Raw genomic sequence first — 22,353 nt, 5'->3', positions numbered from 1 at the left:
GATTAAAGATATTAAGCATCCTTATGAAAGCCTATCAGTGTTTAAAACATAAATGAAAGTTTATACTTACTAAAATGGCACAGTAAACACACTAACAGCCTACCAATTGCCAAATATTTACATATCTTAATATTAATGATACTGTTTCATCAATTTCAGTTTGCCTTCCTTTGATAACCAAATTCATTTTAAGTTCTTATACCATCTCTAGTTCAAAAATACACTTGTACATTCTTAGTTTTATTGTACATAATATTTATAATAGCAGGCATTTTCCCCATTTTTGTCTTCATCGATATTTGATGCCTCTCTGATTTTAGAATTTGAAGGCCATGCTTCCTGTATTCTCTTTTGGTCTTATGGAAGAGTGGCTTCCCTCCCCATTTCAGGTTTCTCAGCATCCTCTCTTCCTCCCCAAGAACCAAAACAATTGTCTTAGAAGAGGTACTTCAAGCCAAAACACATTCTATCCATCTCCCTTCTACATCTCAGTTTCTCCTACCTAATCATTTGGGAATACATGGGTGTCCTCTCCCATGGCTATCTTTATCCAAAGGCTTCACTTCTAAAAGTCTTATTCTATTTTGCTGTTTGCTTTGTCAATTTTGTCTTAATTCCAATCTTTCCTCATTTTCTAATCATCATCAACAGAACTGAGTTACAGTTCATAGATTCAGGAAATGAAATTTTAAGGAGGGAGAATCCTATACAATAGTAAATACCATATACTAAATTTTCTAGCTATGTAAATGAGATTTGGGAGGGATTGCTGAGCATAAAATTCTCATGATTTTAATGTTGTCGGGCAGCTGCATCTGGGGAGGTCTCTATGTGTGCACTAGGTGAAACTTCAACTTGTCCAGGGAGGGCTCCTGACTCTGACTGTGAAAGAGGTCTCCCGCAGGTTGCACAAGTGTAGGTAAGGAAGGAATTCATTAAAGTGAGAGTAGTAGTGAATGGCAGCAGCCATGCAGACAGCAGAAAGCAAGAAAGAGCAGAGTAGAAAGGGAAGCTCATTGAACTCCTGTTCAGCCTGGGGCAAATTCCTTGCCAACTCCTGAAGTCAGTGTCACCTGGTATCCAGTGTCCACTTGAATCTTCACAGTGTGGTAACTAAGCCCCTACCACCCCAGGATTTCGGGGAGCTGCAGAGCACTGGATGGAGTGAGATGATGTTCTGAGAACTTCCCAAAGCACAGAAAGGAGGCTTTTGGGCAGGTTGCTAAAGAGCATGACTGTACAGCTGCAGTCCTATCTGGGTCACCCAGGGGATGGGAACTTGCAGGCCAAATCAGAGATCTTAGTAGCTCTTCTCTGCTTGTCTAAAGTAGAGTAGAGAGAGTGAAGACTTGTGCTTAAGTCTAGAAATTTAATGAAATAGCAAAGTAACCAAGATGCTTGCCACTGGAAGAGCGCAGATACAAAATGCAGTAAGTTGAACAGTGAGAAGGCTTTATTTAAGACGAAGTATGCATTCGAAAAAAGGGAATATGGGCAACCTCATAGAGGAGGCATGCTTAAGGGCTTAGGATTCTGCCTTTTAAGGCTTTCAAGAATGGGGCAAAGGGCCTGGTGTTGGGGGAGGGTGATCGCTTGACATGTGGTCTCATGATGTCTATCTCTGGTGAGAGACATTGTGTCACCATCCATAGTCTGTCCTCTGGATATTCTATAAAATAAAGTTAACACAAGGAATTTCTTGATCCTGTTCTTCTCCAAGATAGTGGTTACCTTCAAGCAATGGGGCATACCATTTAGGACTGCTTGCCCTGCCCTAAGATAGGGTCATTTGTTGGCTGATTACCATTAAGTATGTTAGGAATCTTACCTCCTAACTGCCTGGTTTTTCAAAATAGAATCTTAGCCTTAAGATGGAGTCCCTCCAGTCTTACTATACTGTTTATATCTTGGCATTTTTATCATAGGCAGGAAAAATTAATCATGATGCTCATCCTATGTCCTTGCCCTCCCTCATTAAATAACTAAGAGAAACAGTTTTCCTAATTTAAAATCTAAATTATAACAACAGATTTTGGCAAAGGCAAAAATAAATTTTCTTGACTTGACGAGGATTTTACCACAGATGTCCACATGGAGGTATTTGCTTCCTTTCTACCCCCCAGCTGCCTCCAGATGGCTGTGCAGACAACCAGGAATCACTGAACAGGCATATGATGTTTAGAATTTTAACACAGGTGTATTTGTAATAGTTTGAAACATGCGTATGGGTACTTGGCACGACTCAGCTGCAGTTACTACCTTTATACCTTCTTCAATGTGTTTAAAGCTATTCTCATATTCACCTCAGCTTTCACTAGTGGCAGACATTTGTAGCTACTTACTCTTTAGCTGACAGACAATAATGTGACGTATCAGTCAATCTTCAATTAGCAGGGATTCTCCCAAATGTTCCAATGGTGGTAATTAGGTAATTTCTGAGGCTAGATCCACCGCAAGTGAGATTGGTCCAGACAAATCGGTGTCTTGAGATGCAGCCACAATGAATTTTTTTCTAAGCATTTAAAAAAATAAGCAGAGCTCAACTCAAGTTCAAAGAGAAAGACAGGGATAGAGTCAGAAAAAATTATATCAGGGGTGCCTACATTTGCAAGCTCACATTAGGATCATTCCTAGAGTGTGATTTGATCCTAACAATGCAAGAACACAACTAGAGCTCTAGCTATCACACCTAAGTTCCATGAAATAGGATGAAAAAAGGTAAATGTTGCATGTCCACTGTCTCTTATCACTTAAAGGATAAAGTAAACTGTTTTACAGCTACTATATCTTCCATGTTTTGACAAAACTAATATTCAAATGGGCCTTGAATTTGTGAATCAGCCCTAACTTATAATTTCCAGAACTAATATTTTTACCACATTCTCAAACCAATTCCAAACTTTATTTCTGAGTTGAATTGCATTTGATAGGCTCCCAACATTGATGCTAAACCTCTGCTCATATATCAAAATAATTATTTTTCATTTAACTAGTCATTTCTTTGTATTTTATTTCATGATGCACCATTTATCCTTCAGAGTCATATCCACTATTAAATTATTTATTCCATGACCTTGTATAATATTCATTATTGTCTCACCAATTTTATTTTCAATTACTTTTCCTTCCTTATATTAATATACCTTCTCAACTAATACTTTAAATAACACTGCTTTTTCACTCGTCAGATATGATACACCTCTAAACTAACAGAACAAGCATATTCCTAACCAATAATCATTCTATGACCTCTGTTGATATAACCATGTATGACTACTCATCCTATCTGCTGTTGAATAGGTATCTTGTTTTCTCTAAGGCATAGCTTGTTCAAGTAAAAGAAAGTTTGTAAGCTGAAATTTCCTAAGTGGAGAGACTTCTCTACTTAAAAAATATATAGTGGTGGTATCAATTATGAATACTTCTGCCTACAGAACTGGAAAAGCCAACCAAGAAAAGCTTAAATAATAAAGGTGTTTAATTTTCACATTGCAAGAAGTCTTAAAGAGCATGTTAAAGTGCAACTGTCCAATGATGTCATCAAATGACCCATGATCTTCATTTCTTTCTGTTCTACTATCCTGAGCACATTGATTTTTCATGTACATCTTGTTGACTTGCCTCATGGTGACAATATGGCTGCTGTAGCTCTACTTAACATATCCAAATCAAGGCAGGAAGAAGGAAGGAGTATATGAAGCAGTAAGATCTGTCCCTTGTATTAGGAATTTTTTCCTAATTATGTTTATGTCTCATTTTCTAAAATATATAACATGGTTAATTCTACTTGTAAGATAGGCTGAGAAAAAATATATTAACCATCCCTCCCTCAATACTGAAAAAAAAAGATTGAAATAAAGTTGGTCAAGCCAATCAAAAAATCCTTCCATAGTAGTATTTAAAGTAATTTCATAATTAGTCTACCAGAAAAAAGCACACAAAAATTAAGTACCTTAAATAGAATTACTTCTTGTACAAATAAGTATATTACATCTTTACTCATTACCTTACCACTGATGATTTTGTAGCAATAGCTTACATTGGAACTTGTCTGGTCTATATAAATATAGACTATGTTGAAGTATTTTATTTTAAGATTCTAAGTGTTCAGATGTATGTAGGCCAAAGTGGGGAAGCTGGGTATAGGGGAAATATCAGAGGAAAGCTACAAACAGGACAGTCAATACTAAAATTGCCTGAGTTTTAACTGTATGCAAAGATACCAAAAAAGTTCTTCTGGTCTTCACCCTAAGACCTTCAGAAGAATTAATTAACCTAGTAGCTTATTTTAATATATTGGTTATTCATGATGTATTCCAACATTGTGTAGACTACATTTAAATGTAAATGTTTTGAAGGTAGTAATTGCTACTTACATTTTGGTGAAGATAAAGAATTGTTAACTTAAAAACCTGTGCTGCAGTGGACTTTGTGAGCTAGCATCATATTTATTAAGATGATACCTTAATAATTTTCATCATTTTACTGGCTTATTCAGAGAAACTTTGTAATTGAATAATCTACTAAGTCACTTTGATTTGTATTTAGTGACTTTAGAGATCATTGTTACATAATATTTCTTGATACTGAGACCTTTACTTTAACTTGGATGTGATCTAAACCTGGAATCCAAGGGAACCAGCAAAATGGGTATTGATATTAGAATAACAATATATATACAAGATCAGCTTAAAAGAAACTTCCCATGAATGGAATTTGAGAATTATTACTTGCTGGATTTAATCAATTTCAAAATCAGAATTATTAGATTGAATGGCACAATTCGGGATGATACTTAGACCATGATGAAAATGTCCAGATGATAAATGGGAAGAAATTACTATGGGCATGTGTAGTTCATGCATATGTTCCTCACCTAGTAATCATTTTTAGATAAACTCATTAGTGCTGTTCTTAGATTTATCACTTGAGATTTAAAATAACCAATCGCCAATCATATGTCCACTTCTAAAATGCTAAGAGATCTGTACATGCAACTTTCTATATTACTATATCAAAATAATGTGAACTAAGTTGCATTGGATGACTTATCAAATTGATGGCTTTCATCAACTTGCAGAGTACAGGTGAAGTAGAGAATTCACTGGAGTTTTTAGCATTCGCTAGGGCACACTCTATCACATTAAAGTCTAATAAGTTCTTTCTACATTTATAAACCATTTTGCCTCCTTTGGTGGAGTTAACCCATCAGTGAAATCAAATTATCCCCTGAGATTGTTCCTGGGGAGATGACTTATGATAATCATATATGAGAGTGCTAGTGTTTCTCTACATAAAATTCACATTTTTTATGTTTATTGTTAACCATCCCCATGCTCCATTCAAATTGGAGGACACCTGAATACATCATCAAGTATCCCCAGGAGAAATAGGAAGTGTAACCTGAGTAGGGAAAAACCCTTATGTACAATGGGTTTAGGTTATATCCATCAACATTCACTACCAAAAAGTAAATAATTACATTTGACACTCAGAATATAAACAGATGTACATTTGAAATAGGAAGAAAGAGAAGCAGATGTGAGGTGGATATTTCCCAAAGTAAGAGCATCAAATTCCTGGAAGCCACATGGACATTTAAGATGCTAATATAGAGCAACAGGAAAAGGTGCCAAAATTCATTGCAGGGAGGCACTAATGCTAGTATTGGACTAATGATAATCTTTCACTTCAGAGGACTTCCTAGAAGTAAGTGAACAATGAGAACAATAAACAGATTTGAGTCCAGAAATCTCCATATGTTAAACTACTCTGGTAATGTAATGAAGTACTTTGCAATCCTTTCTTTGTCTTCCTTTTTCATGAATTAATATTTTCTCTGTTGGTTTCCTTATAAATTTTTTTAATCTGAACCTTTTTTTTTTGTTTTTGAATTGATCTGAAACTTAGTCCAGGGAAGGTAAGGCAAGCAAAATGTCCTGAATCTTAGATATGTTGCTGGAGATATACACTCCAGAAAATTGAGTAAGATAACTTAAGCAGAGAGTTACAGTGAAAGAAAGAAAAGAAAAGGAGAGGAAAAATAAATGAAAGTGCATAAATAAAGTGCTTAGCCCAAGTCCTGGCACATTAATACCAAAAAATAATAATTAAGATAGAACAGAGGGAATTGCTGGTGATTCCCACATACGGTCCTTGGGTTCTTCTGGTAAGCTTGGAAAAGCAAGGCCTCTTCAGGAAGAAGTCAGGAAATAAGTATACAAAATTTTGACCTTTCAAGTGTGTATAAAGAACACAAAAGGAGAGAGCAATAAGTCAAACTGTTCTCAATAATGATTTTATAACAGGTTAACTGAGATGTAATTGACATACAATAAGCTATCCAGTTAAAGTGTCCAATTTTATAAGTTTTGACAAATTTGTATACCTCTGAAACCATCACCACAATCAAGAAAGTGAGCATATCATTCCTTATGCCACTTTACAGTCAGTCCCTCCCAGTCTTTCTCATCCCCAGGCAACCGTGTATATGCTTTTGTCATGATAGACTAGTTTTCATTTTCTAGTATTTTTTTATAAATAGAATCATACATAGATACTGGTTTTTACTTGGCTTCTTTCACTAAGCATAATTATTTTGAGATTCACCCATGTTGGTGCATGTATTCATTACTCTTTATTGTTGAATAAATATCATTGTATGGATATATCACAAGTTTTCACCTATTGATGGACATTTCATTTCCATTCATTTCATTTCCAAATATTTTGTTTTCCATTCACTTTGTTTCCAGCATGGCACTATCATAAGTGAAGCTACCATTGACCTTAGTGTACAAGTATGTGATTGGACATAGGTTTTCAGTACTCTTGGGCAAATATGTAGGAGTGGAATGACTAGATTATATGGGATGATGCATTATACTTTTTAATAAGTGTCAAACTGGTTTCAGTTAGCCTCAAAATCAGGCAGTGCTAATCTTACAATTTTGATTTTCTTTTTAGTGTTTTGACTATTTTAGATGCTTTGCGTTTCCCTTTAAACTTTAAACAGTGTGTCAATGTCTATAAAAATATTTGATAGGACTTTGATTGAGTGTTGAATCAAAAAACCAATTTGAGTGAAATTGACATCTTAATGCTATTGTGTTTCCTGACCCATAAATATGCTGTATCTTTCCAATTATTTGGGTCTTTTAAAATTTCTTTTAGCACTGTTTTATAGTTTTCAGTGTTCTGGTCTTACACATATTTTGTCTGGTTTGCTCTGAAGTATTTTTATTTTTATGCTATTATAAATGGTTATTTTAAAATTTCATTTTTGGTTGTTACAAGTAAATAGAAATAATGTTGAATTTTGTATGCCAATCCTGTGTCCTGCAACCTTGCTAATCTATTAACATTTTAGTAGATTTTATCAGATTTCTAAGTAGAGGATCATCTCGACTATGAATAGAGAGTGTTTGTTACCCTTTCCCTGCTAATCTGAATTCCTTATGTTTTTGTGGGCTAACCTGAAATATAGGTTAGAGCTTCCCTGGCAAAGCTGCATAAAAGTGATAAGAGTGAACAACCAGATCATATTGTTGATCTTGGGAAAAAGTCATTCAATCTTTCGTCATTAAGCATGATATTAGCTATGACATTTTTGTAGATGGTCTATCAGTTTGAGGAAATTCCCTGTATTCCTAATTTGCTGAGAGTTTTTATCGGAATTGAATGTTGCAGTTTGTCAAATGCTTTTTCTGCCCTGATTGAGATGGCAATCAATTTTTTCTTTTTCAACCTAATAATATGTTAAATTGCATTATTAACATTGTTTTCAAATGTTAAACCATTCTTGGAATAAACCCATTTGTTCATAAGGTACTTTTTAAATAATGTTGAATTTGGTTTGCTAAAATATTGTTTAGAATATTCACATATATGCTCATGAAGGATGTTGTTCTATATTTTTCTTTTCCTGTGCTTTCTTTGTTATTTTGTCAGGATAATGCTGGCCTTATAGAATGAGTTCAGTGTATTCCCTCCTCTTCAATATTCTGGAAGATTTTATGTAGAATTAATATTATTTCTTCCTGAAGTGTTGGGTAGAATCCATAAATAAAGACATCTGGAACTGGTATTTTATTTGTGGTAAAGTTTTAAACATAATTTCAAATTTTTAGGAAGCGTATGATTACTTACTTTATTCCTTTTCTAGAGTGAGATTTGACAGTATTGTTAAAGGAATTGTCCATTTTACCTATGTTGTCAAATTTTGGGGCACAAAGTTGTTCAAAATATTCCTTTATTTATCCTTACAACTTCTGTGTAAATGTGAATTAATGTCCTCTTTCTTATCCCTGATACTGGTAATTCGCTCTTTTATTCAAGATCAGTCTATCTATAGGTTTATCAATTTTATTGTTCTCAAAACATCAGTTTTGGTTTAATTTATTTTTCTCTATTGTTTTTCTGGTTTCTATGCATTGTCTTCCACCTTGATCTCCATTTTTTTGTTGTTGTTTTTCTAGCTTAACTTGGGTTTCATTTGATCTTTTTCCAGTTCCTTAAGGCAGAGGTGAGCTCTTTGAATTGGGACTTTTTTAATGCAGGCATTTCTGTGTATAAATTTCCCTATAATATTGCTTTAAAGGAATCTCACAAATATTCGCATGTGGTATTTTCATTCTCATTTCATTTAAAATACTTTCTGATTTCCTCAATTCTTTCCAATGATTGTTTAAAACTCAGTTATTTACTACTTTTTAGCAAATTCTCCTCTTAGAAGATTTAAACAGTAAGAAGAACATTTTATCCATATAGTTTATTTATCCATATAGTTATCGTTTTTCATGTTCTTCATTTATTAGTGTACTTTATTTATTTGTGTAGATCCACATTTCCATTATGTTTTCTTTTCCTCCTGCTTGAAAGATGTTGAGATTTCTTATACTGAGGCCCTGCTGGTGATAAATTCTTTCTGCCATTTTTAAGTGTATAAAATCTTTATTTTGCCTCTATTTTTTGAAATATATGTTTGCTACATACAGAATTCTATGTTTACAGGGTTTAATATATGTATTTATATTTGTATTTCAATGAACTTCTGTACTTCAAACTTGTTTTTCCACTCACCTTACTTGCATTGTTTCTGGTGAGGACTTCTGTTTTTAATCTTTGATTTTTCTGTACAGAAATGTCTTTTTTCCTCTGGATGCTTTTAAGATTTTTCTCTTTATTACTAGTTGTGAGAAATTTGATTTTTTGGTTCTTTATGTTTATGTGTATGATACTTCTCTTTATCTTGTTCTTGGGGTTCATTGAGCTTCCTGTATCCATGGGTTCAGCATTAGTCAAATTTGGAAAATTATTGTGCATTATTCTTTCAGATGTTTCTTTCTCTTTTTCCTTCCTGGAACTCAATTACATGTACAATGGGCTGAGTGAAGTTGCCACTTAGCTCACTGATGATATATTCATTTTTGTAAATTATAGCTTCAGTTTTGTTTCATTATGGAAAGTTTCTATTGTTCTGTCTTCCAATTCACTGCTTTTTTCTATAATTCTCAATTTGCTGTTAACTCCATCCAGTTTATTTTTCATCTCAAATAGTTTTCATTTGTAGAAGTTAGATTTTCCTATCTCTACTTAACCTTCTGAATATGTAGCATATAAATAAGAGTCATTTTAATGCCATAATTCCACTAATTATGATATTTATGTCAGTTCTGGGTCAGTTGCCAATGACTGGCTTTATTTTCTGTTATACATTTTTTTAATTTTTTGCTCACCTGGTAATTTTTGGTCAGTTACTAGATATTATGAACTTTATATATATATATTTTTATGTTCTTTATTGATTTTTATGTTCTTTATGTTTATGTGTATGATACTTCTCTTTATCTTGTTCTTGGGGTTCATTGAGCTTCCTGTATCTGTGGGTTCAGCATTAGTCAAAATATATATATTTTGTCGGTCTTCAACACAGTATTTTTTATTTTGCTATCATTAGTGTACAATTTGAGTGCTGGATATTTTCTGTTCCTATAAATATCTGTGAGCTTTCTTCAAGAGTGAAGTTAGGTTATGTAGAAATAACTTGATACCATCTGGTCTGGCTTTTAAGATTTGTTTAGCAAGTCAGAAGCAATGTTTCATTAGGGTCTAATGAATCCCCACTACAGTCACAAGGCCTTTCTGAGTACTGTGATCAATGCCTCACATATTGTTATGGGGTTCACCAATCTGCTGATAGGGATAGGCCCCATTGGCAATCCTGTGTGAGCACGAGGTACTCTTCCTTCTAATCCATTTGAGGTTCTTTCCTTGGCCCCTTCCACGTTATTTTGAAATTTTGAATTGCATCTCTCATGTCCAAAAATGTTAAGAGGAAAGTTTTTATGTTAACAGGTAAGATAAAGGGTCCCCAACCTATAGCCAGCCCATCCCTGAACATTTGTGAAATTCACATACTATTTGTCTAAATAATAAACATTAGTATAAACCTAACAAATGCCTATGTATACTTAAATACACTGTGTTCTATCTACCTGCTTTGACAAATATACTTCCATAAAAATCTGAAATGAAAGCCCAAGTTTCAAATGTGGACTTGTTAAAGTTTCTCGGGATTCCTTGTGGATGGGAAAGGCCAACTCTTAGCCCTTAGACCCAGCTCTGTTGTCCATCTCTCTCACTCCCCACCTTCCTCCCCTCTCTCTTCCAACCCTGGACATTGTCCTACTCCTTGAAGAGTTTCATGCACACTTGTTTGAATACAACCCACATCCAAACTCTGTGCTTATCTTCTGCAGCCAGTCGCTCCTTGGCTAATTCTCAGGTTAGAGGTGCTTACACCGGAAATGCAGTCTGTCCTTGGAAAAGGTGGGCCCAGGCAACGGGGTTTGCAGGCCATGGAAGCAGAGTTAGGACCATTTGAGCAGAAATTCCAGGGTCTTAAGTATTTAGATCATGGTATGGAAGGGTGGGAACAGAGGACACATGGCCTGTGGGCCTGTTCATGCTTTACTTCACAACGGAACTCTCCTGCTTCTATGTAAGACCATAATTCCCCATGATCAGTGTAAAACTAGTTTTATATTTCCTTTTAGAGTTTATATGCCTCTGTATAACCCATTGAGTACTATTTATGCTACCTGTTACATAAATAAATAATATTTACATATTTTATATACATATGTACATATAGTATGTATTATAATGCTTATATACTTCAGATAACCCAGTGAGTAATACTTAGCTGGCCTTGAGTGGCAAATTATTTCAATATGACTTGCAAATTAGCAATGTCTATAAATACTGAATCAACATTTTCCTCTTTTTCTGTTGCTCTTTCAATGAATATTTCCTACCAGTTAATCAAATCCACTGTGTCGCCAATCCAGTTCAATGCTCCTCTCTCTATTCCCAAAGATATCAGAAGGATGAACATAAGAGGAGCTCACAATTACAAATTAATGTTGGTTAATTATTTTCCAGGTCCAAGACAGGCCAAGAATAATGAAAAATGATAGCTAGACACAATATAGCCAGAGACAGAGTGAAGGGAGCTTCTATTTCTGTCTCTGTGTATCATTTTGAGATTACCTTCCCTCCCAGTCACCAGCCTTTGAAATGCTTTCTGCTTAAAAGCCATCTGAACATTTCCATTCTTCCTCTCTTACCTCCGGGGCCGTGCCTATTTCCTCACTTTGGGGCTGTACTTGGGTTGGAACAACAATCATATGGAGGAATGGATTAATTCGTACAACTTCACAGCCCCACGTGGAGATTCAAACATGTCAGGAAACTTCCCCCTTCCGTTTTCCCTGCTGATGGGTGTCAATCGCCGAGGGAAGTCTTTCTTCCTGGCAGGACCTCGACTCTTCAGAGGTACAGTGGGAAGGCCTCCTTCTCCAGCTCCAAAATTCTAAGCATCTGTGGCACAGTGACGGGGGTCGGCCATTTCCCAGTATGGTTTTCCTGTTTCTCACAGTCACCAGCTTAGCTTCCACACAGAAAAATCAATCCTTCCTTTCTAAGTGATTGATCAGTTCAGCTATCATTCTTACATGGCAATTAGGACTGCAGTCTTAAATATAAGCAGTTTCTGTTTTAGAGAGTAGATACATTTCGGGAATTTTTACCTGTAGTGTGCATAATTGTAAAAACTTCCCCTAGGGGGCATATGGTCTTTAGAGGTTCCCCGGTGCCGCCGGATGCACTGAATGCTAGAGATGGGAAGAAGGGAGCTCTTTAGTTATTCTGCCTAAAGGAAGAAAAATGATTTTACAGGTTAGAGGCAGGCCAACTGTGTCATGTGTTTAGTTTTATTCTAAACTCGACTTCTCACTGAAACAGGTTTTAGAGACTTGTCTCAATGACTTACATTAAGAATATTCACCATTTTTTCTCCTCTGCATGCCAAAGTACCATCTGCCTGTGCCTTTAACAAATGTGCATTAGTCATGTTCCATAACCTGTTTAGAGTAGCAAGTGCAATCTGTCCCTTTTCTTTAATAAGTCCGAAGTCTTGCTTCATAAGCATTAGGTTCCTTCTCCTCTGCTCCTCAAAAAGGCTGCCTAATGGTAAAGCATTTTAATCCTTTCTATTTAAGTAATTTGTGGTTTTAGGGTAAGCCATTTGGCCTCTTTATTATTGCTGAACTCAGCTCTTCTTACTGCTAGGAAGGTTTTCTAATGTTTCATTTTTTTCTGTTTTTTCTTAAAAATAACGACATTGCTCTCTAAAGCAGCTAACGTTCTCCTGAGCAAATGAAAGAATCCCACATGACCCCAAAACACGTTATTCCCAATGAAAAGTGTATAATTGGACCCTAAGCAATGCTACAGCTCTTCCCTATGAGAGATTTCCTTTAAATGTATTCTACCTCTTTCATATAGCCACCTACAATTTTTGCTTTATTTCAGCTAGAAGTTTTAAAGGCGAAGCTTTTAAATACCTTGAAAGTTTTCCATTGATAAGGAAAGGTAGTAAAGCACTTTTAAGTGAACAGTAGCACACACATCACAAATCAGGACTTTTGATACCATTTAGGGATTCTAAGCTGTGTAGAAGGGACATGGGGAAAATTCAGGTTTGCTCTAGTCATTGACCAGGTCATGGGCTGTGTGTGTGTGTGTGTGTGTGTGTGTGTGTGTGTGTGTGTGGTGGGAAGTGAGAGTGATTTAAACACAAAATATCTAAACATAGCTTAGTTGTAATATAATACCGAAGAAGTAAACCAGGGAAAAAATTGCAAATGTTTGTGAATTACAGAATATGTCCCCTTTTATAAGGATGACACTTATTAACTATTCGTTTACAGTATGTTATTGAAATGAATTATTTCCTCTTTAACGGGAGAACATTTTATGATCTCCGTTCTGTTTCACTTGGTCTAAAAGGCCACAGAAATAGATACCAACATGATCTGACTGTAGGCACAGAGCAGCGAAGATTACTGTCTCAAGATCGAACAGGAGAGAACAGGATTTGAAATCAAAGACTTGCCATTGATCAAGTCTTTATTAGACTAGGGCAAGGGTTTACACACGTCTTCTCCCTTTCCCTCGGGGTCTGCAGGCAGCTTGAGGTAAAATGAAACAATGCCAGATTTGGAGGGCAGAGAGGACTGACCATCTCTGCAGAGTCATCCATGCATCTGGCTTCTCCTGCTCTTCTCCAAAGGGAAGAAAGGAGAGTCTAGCAATTCTGGCCATGAGTTTGAAGACTTTAGGGTAAAATTTCACCTGGTTTTGATAGTCCTGAGCAGTATAGTAATGCTTTGTAAAAATGCCTTTAACAGGGAAAGAGATCGAGAAATACATGTGGATTTAGAGGCATCGATTACATCTGACTTCAAATGTAAAGGCAAGTTGTTGCTGTTTTCTCCTCATTGTTTCTGTTGTCTTTGAATTGGCATCTTAGTAGGTAGGGGTTTTGGAGAAGAAAATAAAAATTAATTTAAAAATCATTCAATATATGCTAAAGGGTAGTGGGACTAAAATGTGTATTTATATAGTGAGTTAAAGGAGCATAATGTGGAATGATATGCCGTGGGTCCAGAATAATACACATATTCAGTCTGATTTTCATAAAAATACTTTATGCATGATTATTCATTTTTTGGCCATTATAATGTTTCTATAATGAAGATTAGGTTGATCAAGGAGATGATGCAGAGGTGACTGGCTATTGATTAAAAGTTGTGATACGGAGGAAAACAAAAATTCCTGAAACAAAAGATGCCTTATGTACGTCAAGTGCTTTGCTCTGACTTATACACAATGGGCTAACAGGAAAAATAATGTCCTAAGTAGTCCAAGCACACTAATATGGAAAGATTGAGATATATTTTATCTATGGAGAAGGGACATTAATCTTTATCTAAAAAATGTTGTTTTGGCAAGTTTATATTTTTCCCTAGAATATTTAGAGGAAAAGAGAAGTAGCAACTACATTCTTTAAACACAGCCATAGGCCAGCTCTACAAATGAGCAGCTCCAACGGGAAAACACTTTCAAAGTTCTAAATGAGTTGTCCCTGAGGTAATAAAGAGGGGACATTTTACAGTATGACAGTATGTAAGACAGCATTGTCAGCTGTAGTTTATTTAAAGCACGAGGGCTGTAACAGGAAAATAATGACTTTAATAAAATTTACTATTGACTTTGTAGGCTAAAATCTTTCTGTCATCAGGAATACAGAAAAACAGCTTGTCTGAAAACCCTTCAGTTAAATATATTCCTTTAATATTTCAAAGCAACGGGATTTTTTTTTTTTTTTTACTATATACACTACTTCAAAAGACACTGGTAGTGGGGTGGAAATTAGTATTTTTAATAGAAAGTTGATATTGCTTACATAAGGAAAAAATCTGTAATGACTTATGACACTGTCAACTGGAAGCACCATTTGAGGAAACTGCAAAAGCAGTTAATGCAATTCCTCGAAAACTGTATAAAGCTGTGTCACAAATGACTCTTTTATAAATTACCCTATGTCCTTCTCATCTGAAGGATATCTTCTCATCATGCAATATAGTTTCTCAGTATAAACACCAGAGAGCTTGCTGGGATATGTGAAAATCTACAGCATGTTAACAAGGTTGGGGTCATTTCAGAAAATTGGGGAAAGTAGGAGAACATATGGCCTGATTGTCCTCTGCAGCCAATTTGATTAACTGTGGTATAGATTGCTTGTAGTGTGTAAGAGAGGTCGTGGCCATTATGTGAAAAGCTGAAGAAATTCCATTCCTCTAATGTTTTACATAGTTAAAATAAACTGTGGTGAAAAGTTTCCCAACAGTGTATGACAGCTCAATTTAGAGGTGAAGCCTTTTAATAAAACCTCATGAAATGAATACTTGGGTTTATGCACTCTGTTTGTGGTTCCCACTGGAGTGCTTAGCATTATGAGGCTGTGGTTACTTGCTTTAATACTGCAGAATACCATCATGAGAGAGACCAAAACTTTGTATCAGAAAATATCCAGAGTGAGGAGAAATGCTGATGTAGGAACCTTAATTTAGAGCTGCCTTCCTATTTGCTTTTAACATGCTATTGTAAACTATATTGGCTGGAATTACAAGACATTATTTAAACAAAGGGGAAATCCACAGGGGTTTTACACATTAACCTATAGCTTAGTTACAGAGAAATTATGAACGTCAGAATTATATACTAAGTCATTATTTCTAAGCTTTAATAAGACTGTAAATCAAAGCATGCTTTCCTGAATTAGGTATATATGTTGGTATTTGCAAGAGGGAGAAGGCAATGGAAAGAATAAAAAGCAATTCATTTGTATAAAGATTCTGGCACCAACACGCATGCCCAATACCATCAAGGATCTTAAAAACAATTGCTAGGGGCCTTAGTACGTTGTCTTAAACCAGTTAAATATTCAATATATTCACATTAGCAGACACAACTCTTTCAAGAGTAGTCTTAGTTCCGATCTTCTTTCTTTCTGGTTCGGTCCTCTGACTCATTCTGGAATTGACCTTAACGTGAGGAAGGAGATCGGGGAAGCTGGTCCATAGCTCCACTGAGCAGTCTGACCCTTACCTCTCTAGAGTTCCTGAATATTTGGCCTCACCACAACTAATGTAAGACTTCATAAGATGTTTTATTTTACATATATGAATATAAGAAGAGTTTTAAGCATGGTGTACAAAAGTGAGTCAGCTATAGGGATGCTTGTGGTCACCCTGCAAAATTCATCAGTTGATGTTGATGACAATCTATTTTACAATTGGTAAAGTAACATGTTCTCCGACACGTGACTTCAGTTTCCTTTCACTTATTAACTCCTTAGCTGTACTATGGAGTAGGCAATATTCAGAATGATTTTTCCTCTGACAGTATTTAATGACTTGGGAATTTAAGTTGATAGCCAAACTACTAGGTGAAGAAAACAATTACTGTTTCTTAGCTACTCTGGAAATGGCAAGCAGACTGATCCTTAACTATTCCAACCGACCCAGGAGAGATGTACACAGCATACGAGGGGGGTGTCTTTGGTAGAAAATAGGATTGACATTACTATTTAAGAAAGTTGTTTGATGGAGTTACTAACATGAATGTGTTGCTTTTCAAGGGTTCAGGTTTTCATTCTCTGGGATGCAAAGTATATTGAAAGCTTCTAAGGCTTGTCCTCCTTTATTCTCCCAAGATTCCTTGGTTCCTAGATGTCTACTTAGAATTAAAAAACATTATGATTCTGCTCCCCAGTTAATTTCTAATTTGATCGACTCTTCTCTAATAGTGTAACTTTAGACTGGACCATGTGAGGCAATAACAGCAAAACAATTTCTTAAATTGCTGATGTTAATAAAGACCAAGAAAAGCCTTTTCTTTGTTCATTCTTCCAACAAATATTTATTGTGTTCTGTTTCCCAGGCACAGGTTAAGGCAGTGAACAAAATAAAGCCTGGGACTCGGAGGAAATTATTTTCTATTGAACAGGCAGACAATAAACAGATACATAAATTAATGCTTGTTTCCACATGGTAAAAATGCTATGAAAAGAAAAAGTAAAACAGGATAAGGAAAATAGGGTCTGGGGGTAGGAGCAAGAGAGCAAACACTGAGGAAAAAAGCAGAGAAAGTTAGGGACTGGTGCTCAGACCCTTTACATGAGGCAATGTCTAGGCTGGGGGTGACATGAAGCTGTTCTCTAATCCAACAGGTATTTCACTTGGTCAAAAAGAAAGACTAATAAATCCATCCACAGGGTCCTCTCCATAACTCCATCTTGTAGTAGAATCCCAAACCTGTCAAGAGATCTGTGTATGGAAAAACAGATTTCTTTAAAAATTAACATCAGGCCAAACCAGTTCATTTGTTCCCAATATAATCATTAATTACATAAAGCAGTGAGGTTACCAGAAATATTGGCACATCAAAAGAATGGGGTTTTGAAGTACGTATTACAGTGTAGAGATATATGGCCCTGGCACAATGCTCAGATGTTTCTGTAATAGATTTTGTTAATAAAAATACATTGCTAACCATGTTACCAATCCATAAGATTTAAATATTGAACAATCTGAAGCCCATGGCTTTGCAGTGAATTAGGGCGGAAGAGGGGACTTGGAGGAGGAAGATCCCTAAGTCACAGCTGTGATCAGGACAATGTATTTTGTTTCCTTACTTCCACCGTCCAGGTGACTCTATTGTTAAAGCTGTCTTTAGATACTCTGAGTTAGAAAACAAGCAGAGACACACACTTTATATGTGTGCCACATGTTTACTCTGAGAATATTTATAATTTGGGTTGATAAGTATGGCTTAGGTACTTGAGTTGATTAGAGAAATAAAATGTGTTCAATCTAACTCAAGAAATATTTTAAAAATACTAGGGAGGCTCTGGGGTAGCTAAGGCACTTGCCTATTTTCCAACGGCATATGGCCAGTGACCGGAGGTGCAAACAGTATGTGATCTTTAATGCAGAGTTTGACCGTAGCATCTCTCAGTCAAGAATGGGACCAGCAAAAACAGGATGCTATATGGAAAAGGAAAGAATTTACTGCAGAAAATTTGTAACAACCAGAAAAAAAATCATTTCTGTAATCAGAAAAGAGTTTATTTCTATCTCACACATTTTCTTATCATGTGTTATAACGCAAATTTTACCTATGTTTTGAAATTACCTACCTTGATAAACTATAGTTTTTAATGCAGTTTAATACTTGTTTATTTTATAAACGAAGTCAAGAAATATATAGTCCAAATCAAAAACTTCCTTTGTAACAACAGTAATAGCTAATGTATGTTATTAATGGCAAGTAAGTTTTTAAAAATCTGCTTTGCCTTTATAAAGCACAGTGATGTAAGACAGCATTATCATCTCCAGTTTCCAGATGAAGCGTTCAGAAATTAGCAAGGTTAAGGGTTTTGTACTAGGTCACATAAGTAGTAAAAAAAAAAAATCACGGAGTCTTAAACCTCAACTCAGGTCTCTAACCTGACATCATTTTGTTTAAGAAATTACTTTGCTACCTATGGTCACATAAATTGGTAAGTCTGTATTAACACCTTAAAATGTCTTATGTTCATTGGTAATAAACTTGGATTTTTTGTAATTGAACAAATGCTCAATTAAAGCATATAAAATGGTAATATTTTAGTCTAACTATAAACACTTTGCAATGAGTGGGATAGTGCCACACAGTGAACTACATTTCCTTACATCTTTCTCAAATTTTGAATATGCCTTCAGAAATACATATAAGGGGAAAGTTACTTGTAATTATGTTAGTGTAGAACTTGTCACCACTTGACATGTGCAGTTTTTACATAGATTGGACTTACAAGAAACGAAACTAAGGTAAAAACTATGAAAGATTCTATTTTATTTTGCTTGGAATTTGATCAAGAGTTGTTCACTCTATATGAAAAATTTGAAAGTCGTATCATCGATGGCAATGTTAGTCATAGTATTTGAATCATCAGTCTTCAATTATATCATTCTTCTTTTGCTGGTGACACATATAAACACAAAATAAAGAATAATTGAAACTCCTTTAATAGTATTATAAGCATATTATTAAATAGCAGAAATATGTGAAATGTGGATGCATTAATAAAGGCTATAAACCTGTTTATATTTCATATTCATATTTATATTCATTTATTATACAATGATAAGAAATATTGTGAAAACTCTGTATTAGATTTGTTTACCTATTCTTTTTCCAGGGTTTTTCCACTCTTATTCTGATACTGCCTGCAGAGGTCTACTACACAGCTCTACCTTATTCTATCAATGTGTTCTTATTCCAGCCCATCTTCCCATATTTGTCACCTACCTAAAGCTAGGGTTCCCAAGGTCAGTCCAAGTACTAGAGTCTTGACATGTGGTAGGAATTTAAGGTAAATGATATGCTTTGTGTGATTCTTTCACATTATCCCATTCTGTTTTTAATATAGAGAATTAATTATTTTACAAGAATATCATACCTCTGTATCATTGAGGGAGGCTATACAAATAAACTTGATCTGTTAGTACGTATCCTTTTTTAAGTTCTCGACTCCACATAGATGTCCTGCTCTTTAATTTTCCCATGCTTCCTACACAGAATGACATTTTAAAATATCCATTATAAGAAGGAGATATTGGGTTGAATAAGATAGAACCATTTGGTTAGACTCAAAAGCAAATAGGCAGTTAGTATTTCAGGCTTTTATTATAAGAAAGTCATTTTGGGTTTCTGTTTCTTAACTATCGATGTGGAGAAAAATAGAAAGATGTGGGGGGAAAAATTTTACACAATTGGTACTACCTAAGTGCTTTTGTAAGGGTCACAGGTTTTGGTCAGTTATATAGAAGATACGGCATTAACACCATTTATAAAGTATTCCGTTTGTATTATTTGAGCATTCAAACAGTAATTGCAAGCCTCTACATCATGTATGTCAACAAATACACCACCAGTGGCATGTATAGGGTTTCAGGTCTGGCTTCCACATTTTTCTGTGATTTGCATGCATATGGAAACAATAATCCTCTTTAAAAAGCCGAGACCTCAGATAAAAAATATGGAAGTACACCATATTAATTTTCAAATGTAGACCACCTCGATTAAAACAGAATGCAACTTTCAAAAAGGGAGCATGTGAATACAGCAAGCAATTTTGCAACTGATAGCTGAGAAGGCACTAATCTATTTAAATATATTTTCCTTTTATCAATCTATGGGATTCTGGAACCCGGTTATCACTTCAAACCGATAAAATTGGGATGGCACTATTTGAGCAGCCTCAAATCTTTGACCCTGCCTTGGTATGCAATTGCAGGATAAAGTTAGCTTTACTTTCCTTAAATGAACAGGAACAGACTTTTTTCAATCCCTGCTCATTACCCCTCAAATCATTCTGAGCCAATTCATAGCCACTGCTTTGCTGTATATCACTCTAAATCATGGGTATAAAAAAATAGTTTGGAGGGAAAAAATTTTAAACGGTAGCAAAATGTCAGTTTCAAGGGGTGTTAAAAGGAAATTTAATCAACTTTCAACACATTGAACACCACCTTGGCATTAGACATCATAGATTTCCTTCTTACCTCCCAACTTCTGAGGCTTATTATTAAATACTTTCACAGCAGCAAGATCACAAAAACATTAGACTGCTTGCTTACAGGTATATCCGACTTAGTAAACTTAAAGGGACACTACCAAGGCTGGTAAAGCTGAAATTAGACCTATCGGCTTTATTCTGAAGCTTTGGGCATGCACCGTACGCTATCTGATTCACTTTGCCTGCCAGCTTTGTTCTCTTGAGCCAGCAGGAGGGATTGACACTTAGGAGAATCTTTCTCTTTTAACCTGTGTGCTCCTTCTGACAGCTAAGCTGGGCAAGTGGAGCCTGGCAGACAGCTAGGACCCTAGGTTTGCTGTTCATGAATAGCTGTGTACAAATTGCCATTTTAGCCATGCACTCCCTGACAATTAGCTCACAATCAGGATAATTATTTAAATTATATGTAGGGCCGGCTGCATAATTTGTGGAGCCCACAAAAAGTGCAAATCCGGGGCCCCTTGCTCAAAAATGATTAAGAATTTCAAGACAGAGATAGCAGAGCATTAAACCAAAGAGAAAGGCCTTCTAAAGATCATCTGTGATTGTACAGGTTGTATACACATGAAGCTGGCTCTATACAATTGCTTGATCTTGACCAATATATACTTAAATATCTGGAGCACAACACATATCAGTGTGGTTATATTAATAGCTTAACAGATGAATATACTTAAATCATAGAAAAACAACTTACTTTTTGGAGCTCTTCCTTATGTACAAACCAGGCCTACGGCAAGAATAAAGAATCTTAGAAAGTAAGATTTTTTTTCTTTTAATTTTAAAATAGTCCATACTGGGAGAGTTTCATATTTAACACCTATGAAGTTATCTATTAGTCTATTAAGCATAATATTTCCAAAAAATCATGAGTAATAGAATGTCATTTTTTCTAGAATTTGTGTTCTAATAAGTGATATTAATTTATACAGAGATAGCCTTCTGATATATGCCACAAAAGTTCATCCAAATTTTAGCATAAATGATTTAAAAATCTTTGTAAAATTTTGGTGTGAGTGGTTAGAAAAGAGGCACACTCTTTTCCCCACTTTGAGATATTTTTAAACCATGTGCCAACCAAATAAATTTAAGAACTGACAGATCTTTCAAGAGTATAACAAATGAATAATTTTTATTTATTTTGGTTCCAAGGACCTAAAGACTGGCTTTTAGGAATATTTGTAAACTGGATTTCCTTTCAGTGTTTGATACATTTCATATTTACCAAAACCAGAGCATTCGTTTATTCACTGAGCACTTGTTTTCTATAATATAAGACACTTAAATTTTTTTTTTGGTAATGTCCATTTCTTGTAAAAATGTTATCTTTCAATAATCAAAAATAATATTTTATAGGAACTTCTTAAATCTTCCAAGTCACTGATGTTTTAAAAGTCATTGGAAAAGGCTAACACTGAAAGAAAATAAATGTTCCCAATAAGATTTTGATTATATTAATCATAAACTCCAATTTAAATATTCCTCCTTTTCTGTGTCTTTGTGGAGTTGGTAGGGGCTAAAATGTAGACATTACAATACATGGGGGCTAAGATCCCTTTTGACTCTATGGTTACAGAAGAAAGTGCATGTTCTCTTCATTCAATAAAAAGAAATTTGAACACCAGCTATACATAGAAACACAGATAAATGGCAAAGAAGTTGGTTAAATGAGAATACATTTTTAGTGGAGAATAGACAAAGTCTGGTGGGGAAGTAATTTAATGTGAAATATGCCTGATAAAGATAGACAGGATTAAGTGACAGACGAGGTGCGTTTAATTGATACTACTTTGTTAGGAAAGGCTTTATGGGGATTCAAT

Source organism: Manis pentadactyla, chromosome 14 (assembly GCF_030020395.1).
Source record: "Manis pentadactyla isolate mManPen7 chromosome 14, mManPen7.hap1, whole genome shotgun sequence".
NCBI classification, from domain to species: Eukaryota; Metazoa; Chordata; class Mammalia; order Pholidota; family Manidae; genus Manis; species Manis pentadactyla.
The sequence above is the reverse complement of the archived record's forward strand: the minus strand, read 5'-3'. Positions refer to the sequence as shown.